We start from the raw sequence: 18,836 nt of genomic DNA, 5'->3' as shown, positions 1-18,836 counted from the left end.
TAGATCATCTTTTCATCCGAAGTCATAGGAATTGTCTTTCCCTAATTCTATGATTCATTTTTCAGCCTTGTATTCTGAGTTTTAGTCACCTTTATCACTCATGGTCGATTGCTGTTTTAATTAACTTCATTCGCTACCTTAACCAAATGAGACATATTTTGGACTCATAGCAAAGCTAAGCTTGTTCACCTACCACATGTATCTTAGAAGTAAACTAATCATCCAGTTTTTAAGGGTTGTGTGACTAGGAAAAAATACCATTTCAACCAGTAAGGTATAAAAAATCTCTAGACCACAGAGCTCAATACAGTAAATCAAGCCCACAAACCATGAGGAACCTGATATATCTTTTTGATCCAAAAGCAGTAACTTGAAGATTGATGCTTTCATATCGCTCCTGGAGCAACTGTTTTCCTGGGGTTTTGTTGAAAACATTACAAAAATAGTGGGGAAAATGTAAAGTACATTCCTCAGTCTTTTCATATGTAATTATTCAAGTGTTCATGTTAGAAATTTGTTCATTCGTTACATTTCTCTCCCATGCGTTTAGGAGAAGGAAGAATCATATACAAAATGTATAAATAAAACAGAAAACAAATAAACAAACAAAACCCAACCAAGACCCAAACCTGTTTCTATCACAAATCTCTGACTCCCACCATGATTAAATCAGTTCCTATTCTCATTTTCACAGGCAAAACAAGAGGACTGTGGTTAGGGAGGGCAATTGGATCAGTTTCCCCAAAACAGTATTCATAGAAAACAAGCAGATGGCTAACTCTTACATAACCAGAAAGAAGATTATTACTTCTTGATCCTGCATATATGATCCATCTTCTTGCTTCTCCCACCATTGCTCAGTTCAACTTATTTTATTTGAGCCCTTCATTTTGTGCAATGCCTGAAATTAGACCTAGTTTTAGTAAGGCCATATCTTACTGAATGAAGCAGCTGGTATGTTGAAATCAGTTGAAATGCTCTTGAATGCATGAGATGTTCAGATATTATCCAAATGCTCAAGAGTTCACAAAGCATTATAGTTACAATGAAATGCAAAACGGGTCTCACAATTCACATCTGACATTCAGCCTGGGCATTCTTAGTGTCCATCTTTCAAAAGAAAACAGAATAGCAACCCATCATCTCAATACTGGATTTTTGTAAATGTTTCAAGTTGGACACTCAAAATAGACTTTTTTTTTTTTTTTTTTTTCAATGTCTTGGCCAGTGTTTTACATTTTGTATGTAGTTTAGTGCAGCTGCAGTAAAAGAGGTCTAATATGTTGGCTTGTCTGAATAGGGTTTGGTTATATAAAACCATGGATATTGTGCTAGCAAAGGGTTCTTGATTGCATGAAGAATAGAGTGGCTAAAGAACAGAACATCTAAATAATAGGTATTAAAAAATGACTCAAATGCAATGATGAATATACCATAGCTTTTATACGTGAGGAGGGAGTAATGTTGGGCCTGTTCTCTTTTAGAAGCTGTGATATCATGGCAAAAGTATTTAGACCAGCATGAGAAATGTTTTGGGAAAAGTTACATAATATATTTTTGTTGTTAGACTAGACAGAAATGAGAGGAGAAATCTTTATATTGTGTTAATTCCTCTTCTAGAAGCTGCAGAAATTTTGTCATTGATCTTAGTGGAATGGAATATGATGGTGCGAAAAAGAAAGCTGTGGCCTGCTTTTAAGGAGGTATTGTTTTACAGGAGCAGTGAATAAACAAGACATCCATTATAAGAATTTTAAGTCAGTTTTTATTGTTTAGGAATAGCCAAGAATCTTAGTGCTTATAAAGGAGCTCTTCCTTGCCTGAGCTTTCCTTTCCTGCTTCACTTTTTAACTCCATACAAGAGCCAGAAGAAGACTCAGATAATGCTAAGCAGCATTTGAAATCCCTGATTCAATGCTTTTAGTGGGTTGAAATAGTAGTACACAGGCCTCTTTCTGGCTTTTATGCTTCACTCTATTCGGAAAGAACCACAAAAAACTGCCACCCATATATAGATATATGCACATCCATACTTTCAGTATGTCCTAGTTTTCAGCCTGGAGCTTTACCTTGGTGAATTCTACTGCTATAATTCCCTATGTTTCAAAGTTAGGGCCTAGACAAGTTTGAGTGTATCCTCATATTTCAGACAGATACTTCTCTTGTAGACATCTGGTGTGTGACTCAGCTCCAGCTTAAAACAAATATACTTGTGTTGCTGCTTGGAAATATCTATGTGTACATTAGAAGCTTAATTTAGCTTCTTCTACAATTCCTGTGTCATGTCCTCCAATAGTTGGTATCCACTTTGGCTGCCCTAGGACATGTCAAATGGCACAAGAAAGCTTAAGCAGCTTAATTCAGTTCTACATCTTCACTGAATACAGTAAGCGTAAGTGCCAAGTACAACAGTATGAACATCCTATGCTGTACTGAATTTTAGTCCTGAATTCCCATTTTTTGTCTCCAAAGTTGTGTTTTTAGGTCAAGTCTGAATTCAAAGAGAGAACACACAAGCCCAGACATCACAGCTCTGGTTAACAGATACTATCAGGATACCACTATGGGATAATTGAAAGTTGACAGATGCTACTTTACCCTTTGTTTTTCAGTCAGCTGAGGGGATCACAGGCTGATGCCTGAATGCAGAGAGCCTGTCACTGTGAAGTCAAAAGCTGAAGGAACAGGACAGTTATCAAGGAAAATTTATCCAACCTTTTTAGTAATAAATACAGGATTTTCCATTATGTTTTAAGAGACAGGTATGACTTATACCCCAATGAAACATAAATCCTTGGGTTTCTTCCATGGATTGGAAATCTTCTGACAAGTCATAATGCAGCGGGTGAGTGTGGTTTTGCTTACAGAACTAAACGAGGCTGTTTAAGGGTTGTTGTACATGTCAGAAGCCATTGTTTTACCTTGCAGAGAGTTTTGTGTCAGTAGAAACTTAAAATATCCCCTGTCTGCTCAGTGAAGCATGTTATCCTCTCAGCTGAGCCAAAGGCCCTGTGAGGCTGCTCTAAGTGGGAACAAACCTTACTTCTCATTTAGTGGCAAACAAAAAGTTTTTAAAAAGCCAAATGTTTTTCAGTGGTTCGTTTTCTAAAAGCAGGATGATTTATCCATCCCAATTACCACGACAGCTGGTGATGTATAGGAGAAAAATGCTTTACCATAGCACAGAAACTCAGAGGTGTTGCACAGCTGGGATGAAGCAATGCTATGATTTCTTTGCCATGAAGCTCTTTATAGCATGAAGCCATTACTTAATGTTGAAATTGCATGAGATATTGCCATCAGAATCATTGCCATAAATAGCTTAGACATTTCTATACCCTCACACCTTTATAGCTTCCACCTCATCCTTTCTGCTTATCCCTTTCCCTTTGCTGCTTCTGCTGACAGAGCTGCACCAGGGGAGCACCATAAACCACATCCCTCACATGACCCAGACTAAAAGTAAACTTCCTCTACCCAGGGTGTTTTACTGAATAAGTTTCCAGACAAGTTATGTCATTTATAAGAATGATCATACGCAACTATGGGATCAAACCACCTGTCCCTTTAGCCCTGTATCCTGACTCTGGCAAGAGACAGTAGAAAACAGCTCAAGAACCTCCTGCTCAAGGAAAAATAGTACTCATTTGCCCTAGCAGTACTTTAAGCACAGCTGTGGGAATGAAAAAACACAGTTTATAGATGGAAACAGGATAACGCAGAAAGAGGGAGGCAAACCCTCTCTGTATCACACCTTTAACTATTTGTCCAAATAAGACATTGCTAACTCACAGAAAAGAGTTTTGCTAGCTACTTACTACTGTTAGTATTTATTCCAGTATTATTTTTTTTATTTTTAAAAATATTTTGTTTCTAATTATCAGAATTATGAAAATTAAAGGCATCCACATATCTTTCTATTCAGCTGGACCAGAGCCTAGACATTAGATCATATTTTCTGCAGAAATTTTAGTCAAAATTCCTCCAGCTTTTTAGCCAAAAGCGTTTCCCTACTTTAAAAAATCTTAAAAACATTTCTATGTGAGAATTCTATCATTCTTTCAGTCATTAAGGACAAATTTCTTGAAACATCTTTAACAGTTTTCAACAGCCTTGACTTTGAACACCTCTTGTTTCTGCATGTTAGAGCAGAAGTTGCAGAACAGAAATGGGAAGAGTTAGGAATACAGTTCTGAAGGTAACTTCTCCTCAAGGTCATGGGTCAAAGAAGAAGCCAGAGCAATGTGAATGTTATTAAATCTTCTGTACTGCAAGCGGTCTTCTAAATATGTATGTATACACACACAGAGTGGCTTCAACTGAGTATATTATCATTCATTACCTGCCCATTGGAGACCTCTGGGATAGTCTCAGAGAAAAGAAGAACAAGCATTGTAATAAGACTTCATGACTGTGGTGCCAGGAGAACAGCACAAGCCTTGCTGAAAGTGCAAATAACAATTAGCTCTTCAATCTCCAGGGAGCCAGGGGGTAAAACTGATGGAACATCTGAGAAATGCTTCCTGAAGAGATAAAATAATTCAAAAACCTTAAGGAAATTTGCAAGACTGAGATATTTATTTTGCTGGTTCTGATTTTAGAAGCAAAGAGGAAAGGTTACATTCAGATCCCTTCTTGAACATTTTATTAATTTAAGCCTCTAGCATTGTTTTTTGAAGTCAACACTTTTCAAGGTCAAAATTTTGAATCCTTGGTTTTGTCTGTCAATCCTTCCACAAGCTTCCTCTGTAAGGCAACAAGAAATGGGAAGAACAATATAAGAAAAAGCAAATACCTTTTCGGCTTTGAGAAATGAAGTCTTGCCATTGAAAATAAGTGACTCCACAAAAAAGAAATATTTCTAATTTGATCTGTCAAAAACATGTAATACTTTGATTCTACACCAGCAATTATCATCTGGCTGGATGCTACCCAGAAAGGCAGCTTGTAAATGCTACTTTGAGAAACACCTCAGGTGTGTTTCCATTTCTGCCATTTCATGAAGCTCTATGTAAAAACTAGCTCCATTTTCTTTGCCACAATGGGAATGGGTTCCACATACTTCAAGGTGCAATCAAGATGAAAAGGGGTCTTATTGTGTCTCCAGAGGAAGAGTTCAAAGTATGGTATCTAGAATTCATTTCCAATTGAAGTGAACAAATCGATGGCACTGCAAATTACTGCCATGGAAAATTGAAAAGAAATGCACTTAAAAAAATCAAGGAAGTAAATAATAGAAATCACTGAAAAATACATTGTTAAGAACAAGCATGAATATAGATAAGAAGACATCACTAACCAACACCTCAAAATCATGTAAAAATGTTAACATTTTTCTTCTGGTGATAGATACTGAACACCAGAGTAACAAGGCTCTCCTGATCCATTTACCCTGAATATTGCAACTAATATATTTCCAAAGTGCAGGGAAATATGTATTTGTTCAACAAATACAAGTACCAGTGAGACAGATTAAGAGTTAAGCTTCTGAAATGTAAAGCAGCACAGGGACAGCACCTGTTACTGAACTAGCTAACATTTTCTTTCATAGTTTTTCATCATCATGTGTCTGAAACATTGCTGTTTTCACTTGCTTTTTCCTATGCTTGGCATTTGCCTTAAGTGTTCATAGATGTAGATTTGAACAGATTGGTAGCAACAAGAGGATGATATGGTCTGCACTTGGTGTTTTCTTCCAGGCTAAAGATTTTTTTATGAGCAGCATGAATTTTGAAACTTAACTTTGTGAGGTGAACTTAGTATCATTGTGCCAGCATATTAGCCAGCACTTTAAAAAGTGTTTCATTATGAGATTTGTAAGATTAAATCCATGGCTTTAATAAGGAGGAGATCGGAAGAAAGGAAGGGGTATAAGGACAAAGAATGATCTCGATATATTAATTCACCTACTTACAAGAAAAAATTTAAATAAAAATAAAGGATATAAAGGATATTTAATTATCATATAAGTGAAAAAATACCTATCAAATCTATTTTATTTACCCGATGCTTTCCTCTATTAAAAGTCAGAGTAGCATAGCTCAGATAATGCAATTATCTCTCACTGTAAGTAAAAAGAAATGCTCCATTTTCCCAGTCTTGCCATGCTGGCCAGTGCTGGCTATTTAAATGCTGAGTGCAGTTTGTCTTTTGTTTGGTAGAAACCAATAACTCTTAAGTACTTAACCGTGTGTGTCAAGATTTGGTCTAGAATTGATTTCCTCACAACTATGTTATAAAATCCAGCAAATAAGATTTTCTGGAAGACATGTTGACAGGTCCTTAACTAGATAGTCCTATTGAATGCCAATATAATTAGCTGGGAAGATCACACAAATTATGCAGACTGCAATTCATTTCTGACACTGTTCATTTTATCAGACCTTACTAATTTTGCCCTTGTCCCTTCTGTCTTCTCAGCTGAAGGCTAATATTGTAGATACCTGGACTTACACAGCTGATAAGTCCAACTGCCACGAGGTGACATTCAGAAAAGTCCATTCAGAAAAATTACATGCACAGTGCCTTAGTAATTGCTACTTTTGATAAGGCCTTGCAATGACAGGAGAAGGGGGGATGACTAAGCTGAAGGAGGGAAAAGTTAGATTAAGTATTAGGAAGAAATTCTTCCCTGTGAGGATGGTGAGGCACTGGCACAGGTTGCCCAGAGAAGCTGTGGCTGCCCCATCCCTGGAAGTGTTCAAGGCCAGGCTGGATGGGGCTCTGAGCAATCTGGTTAGTGGAAAGTGTCCCTGCCCATGGCAGGGGGGTTGCAACTAGGTGATTTTTAAGGGCCATTACAGCCCAAATCATTCTAGGATTCTATTAAACTATTCTAAAATTTCTTTTTTCTATTAGAAAAACTCCTTCCATTTTTGGAGGAACCAGAACTATAAACCATGTAGATTATTACTATCCACTGGTTTTGGTTTGCTGATTTTTGTCCTTATAAGTGACTCTACTATAGCAATAAGGAGTACTTTTGCAGCCAGTCAAATTTCCTTCCAAATTCAGAGAAATTCAAACAGAAGACATTTAATAATTAAGGTGTTAATTGTGGGTGATTCAACTAGTAGAAAATAGATGAACCTGAAAGTAACAAATAAGATATCTACTGAAACAGAGAAGGTACTCGTCAAGGGAAATGAAGATGTTAATGTAAGAGACTTGATCTCTCCTGAGGTTTTTTTATGCCTTATTTCAGTAATTCTACACTCTAAATAAGTGCTTCTACATCCTAAATAGCTACTTCTGAGGCACAAAAAGTATTTTGTAGCTTCAGAAACTTAAGAAATCAGAAACTTTTTTCACTCAGAGGGTGTTTGGGCACTGGAAACAGCTTCCCAGGGAAGTGGTCACAACATTAAATCTGATGTTCAAGAGTTCAAGAAGTGTTTGACAATACTGTCAATCACATGGTGTGATTCTTGGGGCTGTCCTGTGCAAGACCAGGAGTTGGACTTAATCCTTGTGGTCTCTTCCAACTCAGGACATTTTATTATTCTAAATATGACTAAAATAAAAGAAATATTTAAAATAATTTCCCTAGGATTTTTTTTTTTTGTTAGCCTAAAAGTGGTGGGGTTTTTCTCCTCCTCATTCCTGTAACTGGGCAAAAATTTTAGGAAGCCAACACTTGTGATGCCAGAAAAAGAAAATAAGTGCCACAGAAGAGATGCAGGAGAGTTGATTTATCTGGCTTACCGAAATAAGAGACTGCAGCAATATTCCTCTTATTTAATATTGCAGCCTTCCCTGACTAATTTCTTCAGCAGCCAAACCCCTTAACTTTGTGCTTTTATCTGTAGTTATCTACATTTTCCTGGGAGGGTATTAAAGGCACAGAATGCAATTTTGGTTTTCCTGTGTGTTCTGTAAATCCTGACCATGCAAGGTTTGCTTACACAATGTAGCTATACTGTGTATGTGAGCTACATCAAACCACTTTGCAAAGTAAAACAATTCTGTTTTCAGTCATTTTAGCCATGATGTTCTGTTAACCCCTCTGGAAATGCAGTATGGGCTATAAAAAAGAACGTTCACTTTCTTATAGAAATTTAAGCTTCCCTATAGAAATCTTTCTTGAAATATGCAATCTTTATTAAATTCCTTTGACCAACTTAAAATTGCAGAGAAAGGAGCTCAGTCATTAAGTATTTCATGTAAAGGGGATTATTCCATCTCTTTGTCTTAAAGTCTTCTGTCTTAATTTTGTCTTAAACCCTTCTAAAGATTTCTCTTCATTCCAGTCCTATTAAATTTTAAGGGGCTCTTTTCTTTTGTGACAGAATGAGCTGTATAGACAGTCAGCTGCTCGTTGTGCACATTTCCTCTTGTAGAAATGTTGCTCAGCAGGACACCACTTTCCAGAGTCTGTTTCATTCATTTCACACTGCTCCCCAAAAAGCCTCACATTAGTAAGGTTCAACAAGCACTTCCCGTTCTCCTCTCTTCATGGTTGGTCACATCCAAATTTGCATCATTACACATTGTCTTTTTCTTATTTACACAGGAGTGAGGCACAGAACTCAGGGTTAATGAATCCTGATTAATTATGTCTTCACTGATTTGGAAGGAAGTGTCTAATAATGGGATTTCTTTTTTTTTTTTTTTTTTTTACCTCTACGAGTAACTAGTATAATTGGGTAAAGGACAGTTTAGACCTGATCTTCTGATAGGTATTTGTAGATCCTAAATTTTGAATAAAACCCAAAGAATGGCCATGTTATGTTTATTATGTTTTCCTGAAATATCTTTGCAGAGTCCTCAGTAAATTCTTTCAAACATCTGATTTATTTTTTTTTTTAATTTTAAGAAATCACTTCAAATATCAAAACTTTTGGCTGCATCTGGTATAAATGGAGTAGGTATGACTCTTTTTGGCCAGTAAATATCACTTTAATCAGCAACAGTGGCTATGAAATAAACCAGTCATTTAATAAAAAGGGGTGTTTGTAAGGAGGGTGAAAGCTGTGTGGGAAGATTAAATGCAAGAATATCATCAGTGCAAATTGAAGGTGTTCCCATCTTGAAGCTAAATCTTTTGATGGTCCACCTAGACAACACCTATCCTCCCATTAAGACTTTAACTATTTACAAACCTCTGACTCCAGTATAGATCCTTTGAGAGTTAAAAAAAATGAGCTAGTGCTCATGGCAGGAGGTTGGAAGTAGGTGATCCATCTTTAAGGTTTCTCCAGCCCAAATCATTCTATGACTCCATGATTCTGAATTTGCCTCCTTCATGTACCAAGGTAATTTTCCATTTAGGAAAACCAAATAAATGGAAATTACTAAATATCTTACAAAATATATTTTCCTTTAGCTATAGAAAGTGTGGCACTTATCTGCAGAAAGCTTAGGTAGAAGAAACCTGCATAGTATCAAAAACATGTATATTCAACTAGTTAGGAGCTTGTGAAGACCTGAAATACTGTTTTAACTTAATCAATTTGAAACAAAGCCAGCTAGTGAAGACCAGATGCCTTTTTTTAACCCTTGCTTGAATTGCTCTGGCAAAGGTAAGCAAAAGCCTCAAGTAAGCAAAGCAGAGAATGATGGTAGTTAATTGGCATGCTTCTATATTAGAAACTTGAGCTGCCTGTACCACAATCAACCATATAAAAATTCAAAGGTAAAGGTAGAGCCATGACACCGGCAAACCATTTCTGTTTTCTCAGTTTTCTCTTTTTCCTTTCCTGCTTTCTGCCAGGGCAGCAATTCATGGAGTTTGCTGCTGGAAGGAATCATTCGATCACAGGCTGTGGCCTCACAGCCCCACAGCTGCATCACCACGGCTTAACAAATTACCCCTGACTCTGGGCCACCGGCACAGTTGTGGACCATGCTCATGACCCTCCCTAAAACTGGTGTCATGCACTGAAGCTTAAGCTTCACTGGAAGACTTTTTAGCTAAATTCTGTTACCTTGCAATTGAGACAGATTAGGAGCACACATGGGCAGTTACCTTCCAGAAACACATCTCCTCCAAGAGACAGTAACCTATTAGGCTCCCATAACTCATCACTGTTCCAAAGCCATAAGTCTTGCCTCCTTTATAGCTTAAGCCATAAAATTTCAATAAGTTACTCTGGTATTGGATCGGCAGTAATCTCTCTGGGGCAGGAAGCACCATCTCAGCTGCAGCACTGAGCCCACTGTCACTGCATTCCACAGACTAATGAGCTCATTCAGAACACTGTGATGTAAACCAGACAGTGTCTACAAGTTAGGGGGAAGTTTTAGTCTGGCATTTCAGGAAAAAGCCTGCTGCAGTCACATTGCATGTCAGCTTCTTCTTCCTTCAGTGTGCTTCCTTGGAGCCTCTGAAAAGATGGGTTTAACTGAGACATTTGGCACAGACATAAGGGATCAAGTTTATTTTTTTCACAAGATTCATGCGAATAAACAGCTATGTAATAGAGCGCTGCCTCAAAAATCCCCCTGCTGAGAGGAAAACTGTGCTTTTAGGTCAACCCTGTATTAGAAATTAGAAAATCCACTTGGGAGAATAAGTTGAAAATTATCTGATAGGGAAAGACTTTGCATCTTATTACTTCTCAGTGATAATATGGAATTTTATCTTATTCTTGAGATAGCACAAAAATATGAGTGCAACTTCTGAAATAGTCAAACCTTCACAATATGTTTCTCCAATTTAGATTGCTTAATAACTAGCATAATGGCAGGTTTTCCACTGTGGCTTAGGGTTGTTTGCTGGCTCTCCTTGACCTAACTTAGATGTCACAGTGGCATCAATAGCAGTGAGAGTGCAAGCTACACATAGTCCATATTCGGAGTGGCAATACAGAGTTTGAAGTGCCTGCATCACTTGGACCACAGTCTTACTGCATGAAGTCAAACAGAATTTTCATAGTTCTTGACAAAATTTTTGTTACCAGTGATGTTATTGAGCCTGAGCTGCAGCCCTGCTGCATCATACCCCTCCCTGTGCCCTGTCTGGGTGGCTAAAGCTGAATGAGTTTTTCCCCAGCCCAAGTTGGGGTGGGGGGGAAAAAAAACCTAATTTTCTCTGACTTTGCAAGGCTTAATTTCTAGAATGCTGCCTGGTAGTGGATTTCTCATCACTACAAATGCTGGAAATATCCTCCAATAAAACAACCTCAACAGCCTCAACAAGTACAGGGTACTCCATGTAATATGAGTAGGCTGTACAGAATTTTCTTAGATTGTATCCTAAAAAATCTGTATGTGTAATGTTCTTAGAGGAGCATTATTTTTCCCTGCAATGGAATACATATGTATTTTCATCCCTGGAACTTTTCCAGGTCAGCTTGGACAGGGTTCTGGGAAACCTGGTCTAGTGGAAGGTGTCCCCCACCATGGCAGGGGCGATGTAATGAGATAATCTTTTAGGTCTGTTCCAACTATTCCATGATTCCATGATTTTATGATTCCTAATGCATGTATCAATTTTAAAAGGTGAATACATTGAAATTCTGCATCCTTTCTTCTATTTTGAAAAATTAAAACATTCTTTTCAGTATTGTTTAGTGTTTTAACATTATGAACTAGAATTAAAAGAGTCACTGCAGGTGACCACTGAATTGGGTATGATGCTAAAGAAGATTTGAGCATTTGCTTATTTTTTACGTCTCTGCACTATTTTTGGATGCAGGGTTCAGATGCATGGCTGCTTGGAAGAGATAATACAGCTTTAAGGAGAACTGATCATACAGATAGGAGCATAAGGTCAGCTTACAACTGCTGCTAGGAACCCTCAAAATTCAAGTTACTTTAAGTAGGTGGTTCTTATTGTATTTGTTAACCTCAAGGGGCAATTTTTGTTGAATGCAACTGAAATCAGTAGCCTGCTATAACAAAAATGTGTTTAGATATATCTGAGAAATGGGGGGGGGCCCTATATGACCTTCAAGCATCTTTCTTGTGAGGGGATGGAAGGTAAAGCATCCAAGTGCACATGTAGATGTATCAGCATCAATTTATTCCTAGTCTGTAGAGCAAAGGAAAAACCAACTTTTATGTCAACATTTTAGTCACATTACATGTTACTCCAAAATGTACCAAATGTCCAATCTAGTAAAGGAGTGGAAGGAAACTACCTTGTGTACCTGGTAATTTTGATATGTTGTTATTTAAAGCCTGTTTAAGCACTTTTTCCATGTGCTGAAGAAGAACCCACCAGGTATCGTTAGAATGAACAAACCCTGGTAGAGCTGATGGTGTCAAGTTTTGCACATCACATCTGCTTCCAGGCCTATGGTAGTGATTTTTAGATTGATCTAGAGAGGTCCCTTTTGTAACAAATTGTTTCATTCACACATCATGAAGGACAAACCCTTGTATTTAGATAGTGATGTCAGCAGATATGTGGTTTCTAGCTTTCTTGAGATTTGCTGCCAGTCTGAGTCCTGTCTATGAGAAAGTCTTCTTACTGCTCCTTTTCCTCCTCTTTCTCTAACAGCGACACTGTGGCATAGTATGAAAAATATTATCAAATGGGCTGAGCAAATGGATTTATACTATCATTATCAGTGAACTGGATACAGACAATCTAAGTTTCTAGATCACTCTTATCAGTGGCCATTTGCATCTGCCATCCTTTCTCTATATTTATAACAAATTTAGCCAATATATTAATGCAGGTATCAAGAAAACTATTAAGAAACACTGTTGCAACAAAGGAGAAATTGGGACAAGTGGTAGAGACACATTTCTCCAAGGGTTTAGGGATATTTGAATTTCAGAGAGCAAAGACATTTTGTCCCAAACTCTGTAATGGCAAGAAAACTAGATGCCCTTGAGGTTACCTTGGCCTGGTCAGAAGACAATTCAAACAAAAGACCACATACCTCCGAAAACTACCAGCTTTATTACACTGAAAAGCAAATCTTGCATGTGTCTGGTGACTTAGAGGAATGCACCTTACTGGCTCAGTTTCTGAGTCTTTGAAGGTTTCCTCAACTTTCTGACCAGCAGTGTCTGCACTATCATCCACACAGGGACTTTCCATTTCATCCTGAGTTGCTGGAATCTAGTTTTCCACTAAAAGCAGATTTATGAAACCTATTTACACTGTCCTTCCATGAGAGGCGAGATTCGATACATAAGTCATACCTCTATCCATGCTTTAAAAAAGGTCCACTGCAGTGGGCTTGGAATACATGGCAGTGTTCAAGACCAGGTTGGATGGGGCTTTGAACAATCTTCTAGTTGAAGGTGTCCTGGCCCACAGCAGGGGGGATTGAACTAGATGATTTTTAAGGTCCCTTCCAACCTGAACCAATTGGAGATTCCAGGATTTTATGGCATTCTGAAAAGAAAATGAATGCTCTTCTTTACAGCATTCCAAATAGCAGCTGAGCTGAAATAAGCATTGGAAGAGTGGGGGATCTTTAAATCAGGTATTTGCGCCTTGTGGAATTAAACCTGCAGCAAGAACAGATCAGACCCTGACTGCTGTACTGCAAGCAACTAGATGGGTAAGGAAGGAATTTTAAGCAGTCAAAATGGGTAGCCTGTGGGCAGGTGATGGAGAACTAAGGCAAGTCAGGACATTTAAAAATATACAAAATATATTTCCATTCAGTCTGGTGTTTCCCCCTGCACCACACAGATCACTTCCATAATAGTGAGGGCTTAGAATACATTCTCAATGTGCCTTTTGGAAGCTGAGTTTACCCAGTAAACTTTTTCTGAATCTTCCAAGGAAGAGACTGTGGGAATACAGCAACAGAGAGGAACAGAGCTCTGAAATGATTCACTGTCCTCAGGAAACTCTCCTCTAAGAGCTGCTCCACAACCTGGAACTCTAATGAAGCACTTAGGTAGAAAGTGAAGGGTTTTTAATGTGTTTTATAGCTGCACATGCTCATTTCCAACAAAAATAAACTTCGTAAGACTTTTTCCTAAAGATCACAGCATACAGAGATGACTCGTGAATCAACTGTGTATTTACCTATTCCCTTGCCCTTTTAATTGCAGAACAAGCCAGTGCAGGCACTGAAGGGAAAGAATGATCTTCACATTCTTCATTACTCATTTGTAGCTTCACCTCCTTTGAGTTATGACTCATTTTCTTACTCCTGGGACATCTCTCATATAAACTGATCATATAATAATTCACTAGAGGGGTGAAAAATTAACTTGTCTTCTCAGCTAGACCAGAGAACTGGTGATAGAAAACTAAGCTGTTTCCTGCATGCTCCTAACTTTCCCCAATATTTTTTTTTTTACCCTATTTGATTTTTTTCCTCCCTTTTTCTGCCATACTTTTAGAAGTTACTTGGCTGTGGATGCTCTGTAAATTGAAGGCTTTCTCCAAGTATGTGTGCATGGAAAATGTAGTTGTTTGGAACTGAAAAAGTCTCACAAGAGACATAGTTTCTGCAGTGAAGACAGGTGCTCCATATTCCTTTTACTTTTCCTCTCTGTAACGTCTTGCATCATTCACCATGGGAGGGAGATATTCAATTGACCTGCTGTTGGTTTAGGATGACAAATTAATTTCATGTCAGCCTCGAAACAGCCCATTTATAGGAATCAGCTGGGACCACCTCAGCCAGCATGGAAGAGACATTTAACTCTTGACTGACAGGCAAAGTTTCTGAATCCCATTGCTGAGCCACCCACTCAGCACCCATGACTTTGTGCTCTGCAATGTCAGGGAATACACCTGGTGACAAAACTCAACCCTATCAAAATGTTAGATTAGCCACTGAGTTGATATTTTCCACAAGAATAAGGATTTATTGTGAATGCATTCAGCCTTTTCTCTTCCTATTTATTATACGCTCTCCCTGACACAATTACATACAGCAAGAAGAGTCTTGCTGCTTCACACTGAAGATTGCTGTGACAGAGGAGCACCACTCACCAGCACAAACCCATTAAGTTTTCATTAGACCCCCTTGCCCTCTTTTTCATCTTTCTTGTATCCTGCCTTCTCTGCTGTCTTTTATATTCTCACTTACTCCTACCTGGTAACGCTTCATTGCTCTCAAGCCACTGCAGGTACCTCACTTCACCTTTGTCTTGGCAATCAGTTTGTTGTCCATTTCAAACCACTTTCATAGACAATGACCACTGGAGCTTTTAGTCTTACATGTCAAACCCTAACTGCTGGTCTATCTTGAAAAGTAGATGAGTGTAACAACAAGCTGATGCTGGAAGAAGTTTGTGCCTCTGTTTATATGTATAGACAACACAGGTGAAAGTAGCACTTTTACCCAAAAAAAATTGTTGCCCTGAACTTTTTTTTTTTTAAATATATATTTAGAAATTCTTATACAAAATTAATTATTATAAAATGGTTTGGGTTGAAAGAGACTTTCAAAATCATCTAGTTTCAACCCTTCTGTGATGGGCAGGGACACCTTCCACAAGACCAGGTTGTTCAGAGCTCCATCCAACCTGGCCTTGAATGGTTTCAGGGTTGGGGCATCCACAGATTCTCTGGGCAAGCCTGACCACCAAACAATAATGCAACAATTTTTATTCCAAACAATATGGGCTCTCCCTATTGTCATTTAAATATATCAGTAATAGGATTGACCCATAAAGCAGTGTCCTGGGATGTCCCAAAGACCCTTACAGAGATTTTGGCCACATCATGCTGTACAGACATGACAAAAGGTATGGTGGCTGAGAAAGGTGCAGAGCCATATGTCCAACCCCCCTTGTTCTGGGTTTATTGTATCACCATAAGCTGTTGGATGCTGTGTGCAGTAGACACACATCTCCTGGGTAGAGCACAACAGCTGTTTGTCAGCACACAGCAATGATAAACTGTCACCGAGGCACAAACAGGAGGAAAGTCTCAGCCAGCTCACACTGCAAGGGAAATGTAGGTCAGTGGAATATCATTACTGAAATTGCAACAAATCTGGGATGCTGGAGCTAATAAAACTCTTCCTGTACAAGTGCTACCTCATCATTAGTGACCACAAGTTTTCATGCCAGTATGTCCTGTGTCAGTACTGTGACGTTGCCTTTCAACAGTGGAAGGTCGCAGTTCAATAGTGGATTGCATCACTTGGTCAATTTCCAATTTATTTTCCAAATTACAGCTTTCTTCAGCCCTCTGGCTGTCTTCCATGCATGTGTTGCCCGGACCTGAGCCTTCTTAGCTGTCTGTTATCTAACAGGATCACAGCCCTGCTAGAAATGACCTATATTTGGCTTGTTCTCCAGCATTTAAATTTTGAGCAGTAAAAGCTAATTTTCTTTTGTGCTGGAAGAACATATGGGTTCACTGTGAGGGAAAAGAATTGTTTGAGTGCTCTATTGAAGTTGGATATTTTTAGGTGCATGTAAGATCAAAGCTCTGATATCTCTTGGTGCAGTATTACATGTAGCAATATGTAACAGCAAAAGAATCTTTTTCCAAGTCTCCATTCAAAGCATTTTCATTACATTATAAAGCTGCCTTTGACATTTTTGTGTCATATACAGCTCTTTAATGCAGCATTAGCTGATGTGAAGTGTGCCAAGCCCATTTAAGCATAGAATGTGTAGATATGAAATGAAACAAGTTTTATCAAGATGACAAACTTCAAGGTTTCCAGAGGCTGAGCTTAGATAAACCTTATTAAAACATGATAACTGTCGAAATAGGGTTCAGACTTTTCCAAGCAGTTTTTGGTAAAATTTGTTTCTTAGAATTCTGAAATACTGGTTGAGGGTATTTCACACATTAATTTGTTCTGTCTGCTTCAAGTCCTGGCTTCAAGTCAACAGAAATGCATCCAAGCTGTCAAGTTTACATCTAGGCTTTGCCAGAGTGTGAAGTTGTTTATATCTAGAGTTCTGGAGCCAGCTGACATCTAGACACTTAGGAAAATTAATTCAAATTAATTGGAGGTGTGAACTTGGAGCATCACAGTTCAAGCATCTTAAAACCCCATGTGGAAACTCTTATTCAGATGTAAAGTGTCCTCAGTTCTGAATTTAATCTTCCTCTCAGATTAGCTATATCTAAATTCACAAGTAAGATCTAATATCATCTTTTAAAACAGAAACTGTTGACAAGGAAATTTCACAGGTGCACCAAATAAGTGATAAACAAACTACTTCAGATTTAGGACTGGTTTGGTTGCCGTAAAGTTGTAAAAAACATCTCAGCCTTTATCCAGTCAAGCAGCTTTGAGCTACTACAAGAGAGATAAAGGTCATGTTTTATAACTCATTAATGGTCATAATTTTAATATAAAATTACATTAAATACCTTTGGTTTTTGTCTAACAGATCTGAGATCGATTTTCAGTAGCAAGTTCAGTATTCTTCTATCTAATTTGCAAAAAGACATAAAACTATTATAAGAAAGAATACTGTCATTCAATGCAACTGCTATTTCTTTGATATCACAGTCTAGTAGGCTGACTAGTTTATCACCAATTTCATTGTTTCCTCATGTCTTAAACACCTGAGGTGGATTTTTTTTTTTTTATTTGAACATTGAGGTTGTACAGTCAGCACACAGATAAGCATTACCTTCTTAGGAAAGAATTAGCTTAGCTTTTGTAAAGGGAAATTCTGTCTTACTGTATGCTGCTGTTTAAACATGATGTTGTAAGAACCTCAATAAAAAAAGGATAGAGTGGCCATAATGTATGCAGATTTTGAAAAAAACTAAAAATAAAAATCCTACCTTTGATAAGCCTTTATGTCACACGTTATTAAAGTAAGGTGCTATGGGAATAGAGAAAATAATTCTGAAAGGTAAGAAAAGGATAAGTAGCAAAGGCTTATTTGTTGCTTTTCAGGAGGGAGCATAGTCAGCACTGGGATGCCCCAGGACTGGTGTCAGTTTTATTTCATATCATCATCAATGCCCTTGAGGAAGCACAAAAGAGTGAAATATTTATGATTACAAATTGTATTAAGCTCTATCAGGTAGTAAAATGCTTTATAACCTAACAAAACTGAGCAAAGGGACTGCAAGCTAGCAGATGAGTTCCTATAAAAAAAAAAAAAATGCAAGGCAATGAATGAATCTAGAGAAAAGACTGTGAAGCACAGAAACATGATTTGGCACTCAGAAAAGAGAATTGCAAAGAGATATTCTAGTCACTATAGATATTTTCCTGAAACAATAATTTCAACAGGTAATGAGACCCAAAAAGGTCAATAACATTGTCATCAGAAGAGGACAGAAGATAAGACACAGTGCATTATATCCCAGCTTTGTAAAACTGGTGTGCACCCACGTTGTGGATAATACATTCAGACCTCTTTTGCCCAGGTCAAGAAGGGTATGGTGGATGAAGACCAGAAACAGAAAAGGGCAACTAAAATGATTAGGGGATCAAGTGATTGCTTGAATTCATGAAGACAGTGGATAAAGTGAATTTAGAAGTGCTGCCATTTAGCAATACAGAAGCTGGGTGGACACTTAACCAGAGCATGCAGAAAATGGGTTTAGCATGGAAAAAAAGCCCTTCTTGAGCCTCTGAGCCGGAAATTACAGGCACTTCCTTAATGAGTGGTCACAAAGGCAGATAACATCATCAGAATCAAAAAGGGACTGAACAAATTTCCCAAATAAATCTATATATACTTCCCTAATACAGCCTTTGCAGATGCCCAGGAAACATAGAAAAAATGAACTGCCATGGGTGGGCAAGCATGTGAGCTCTCATTATTCATCATCACGTGTCACTCCTGAAGCTTCCTCATAAAAGGCATTTTTAAAAATTGTCATCAAAATTTTAAAAGCGGTAATTATTATTACACGCCTAGAGTACATACTTTTACAAGAAAAGACTGCTTGCTTCTTGCCTGTACCAGGACAAACCCTGTCTTGATACCTTATGAAGTCCACTACCTTTGCACCTCTCAGACAAGTTTAACAAGGT

General features: G+C 38.0%; 1 protein-coding gene across 41 annotated transcripts in view; it reads left to right on the top strand.

The window, feature by feature from the left end:
• The window catches only part of TENM4 (teneurin transmembrane protein 4), a 1,535,912-nt gene that overhangs the window by 846,080 nt on the left and 670,996 nt on the right, over positions 1 to 18,836 (top strand). The gene's annotated exons all lie outside the window — the stretch shown is intronic.

The sequence above is a fragment of the Taeniopygia guttata genome, chromosome 1 (assembly GCF_048771995.1).
Source record: "Taeniopygia guttata chromosome 1, bTaeGut7.mat, whole genome shotgun sequence".
NCBI lineage: Eukaryota > Metazoa > Chordata > Aves > Passeriformes > Estrildidae > Taeniopygia > Taeniopygia guttata.
Note: the sequence above shows the minus strand (reverse complement) of the source record. Positions and strands in the feature narration are given on the sequence as shown.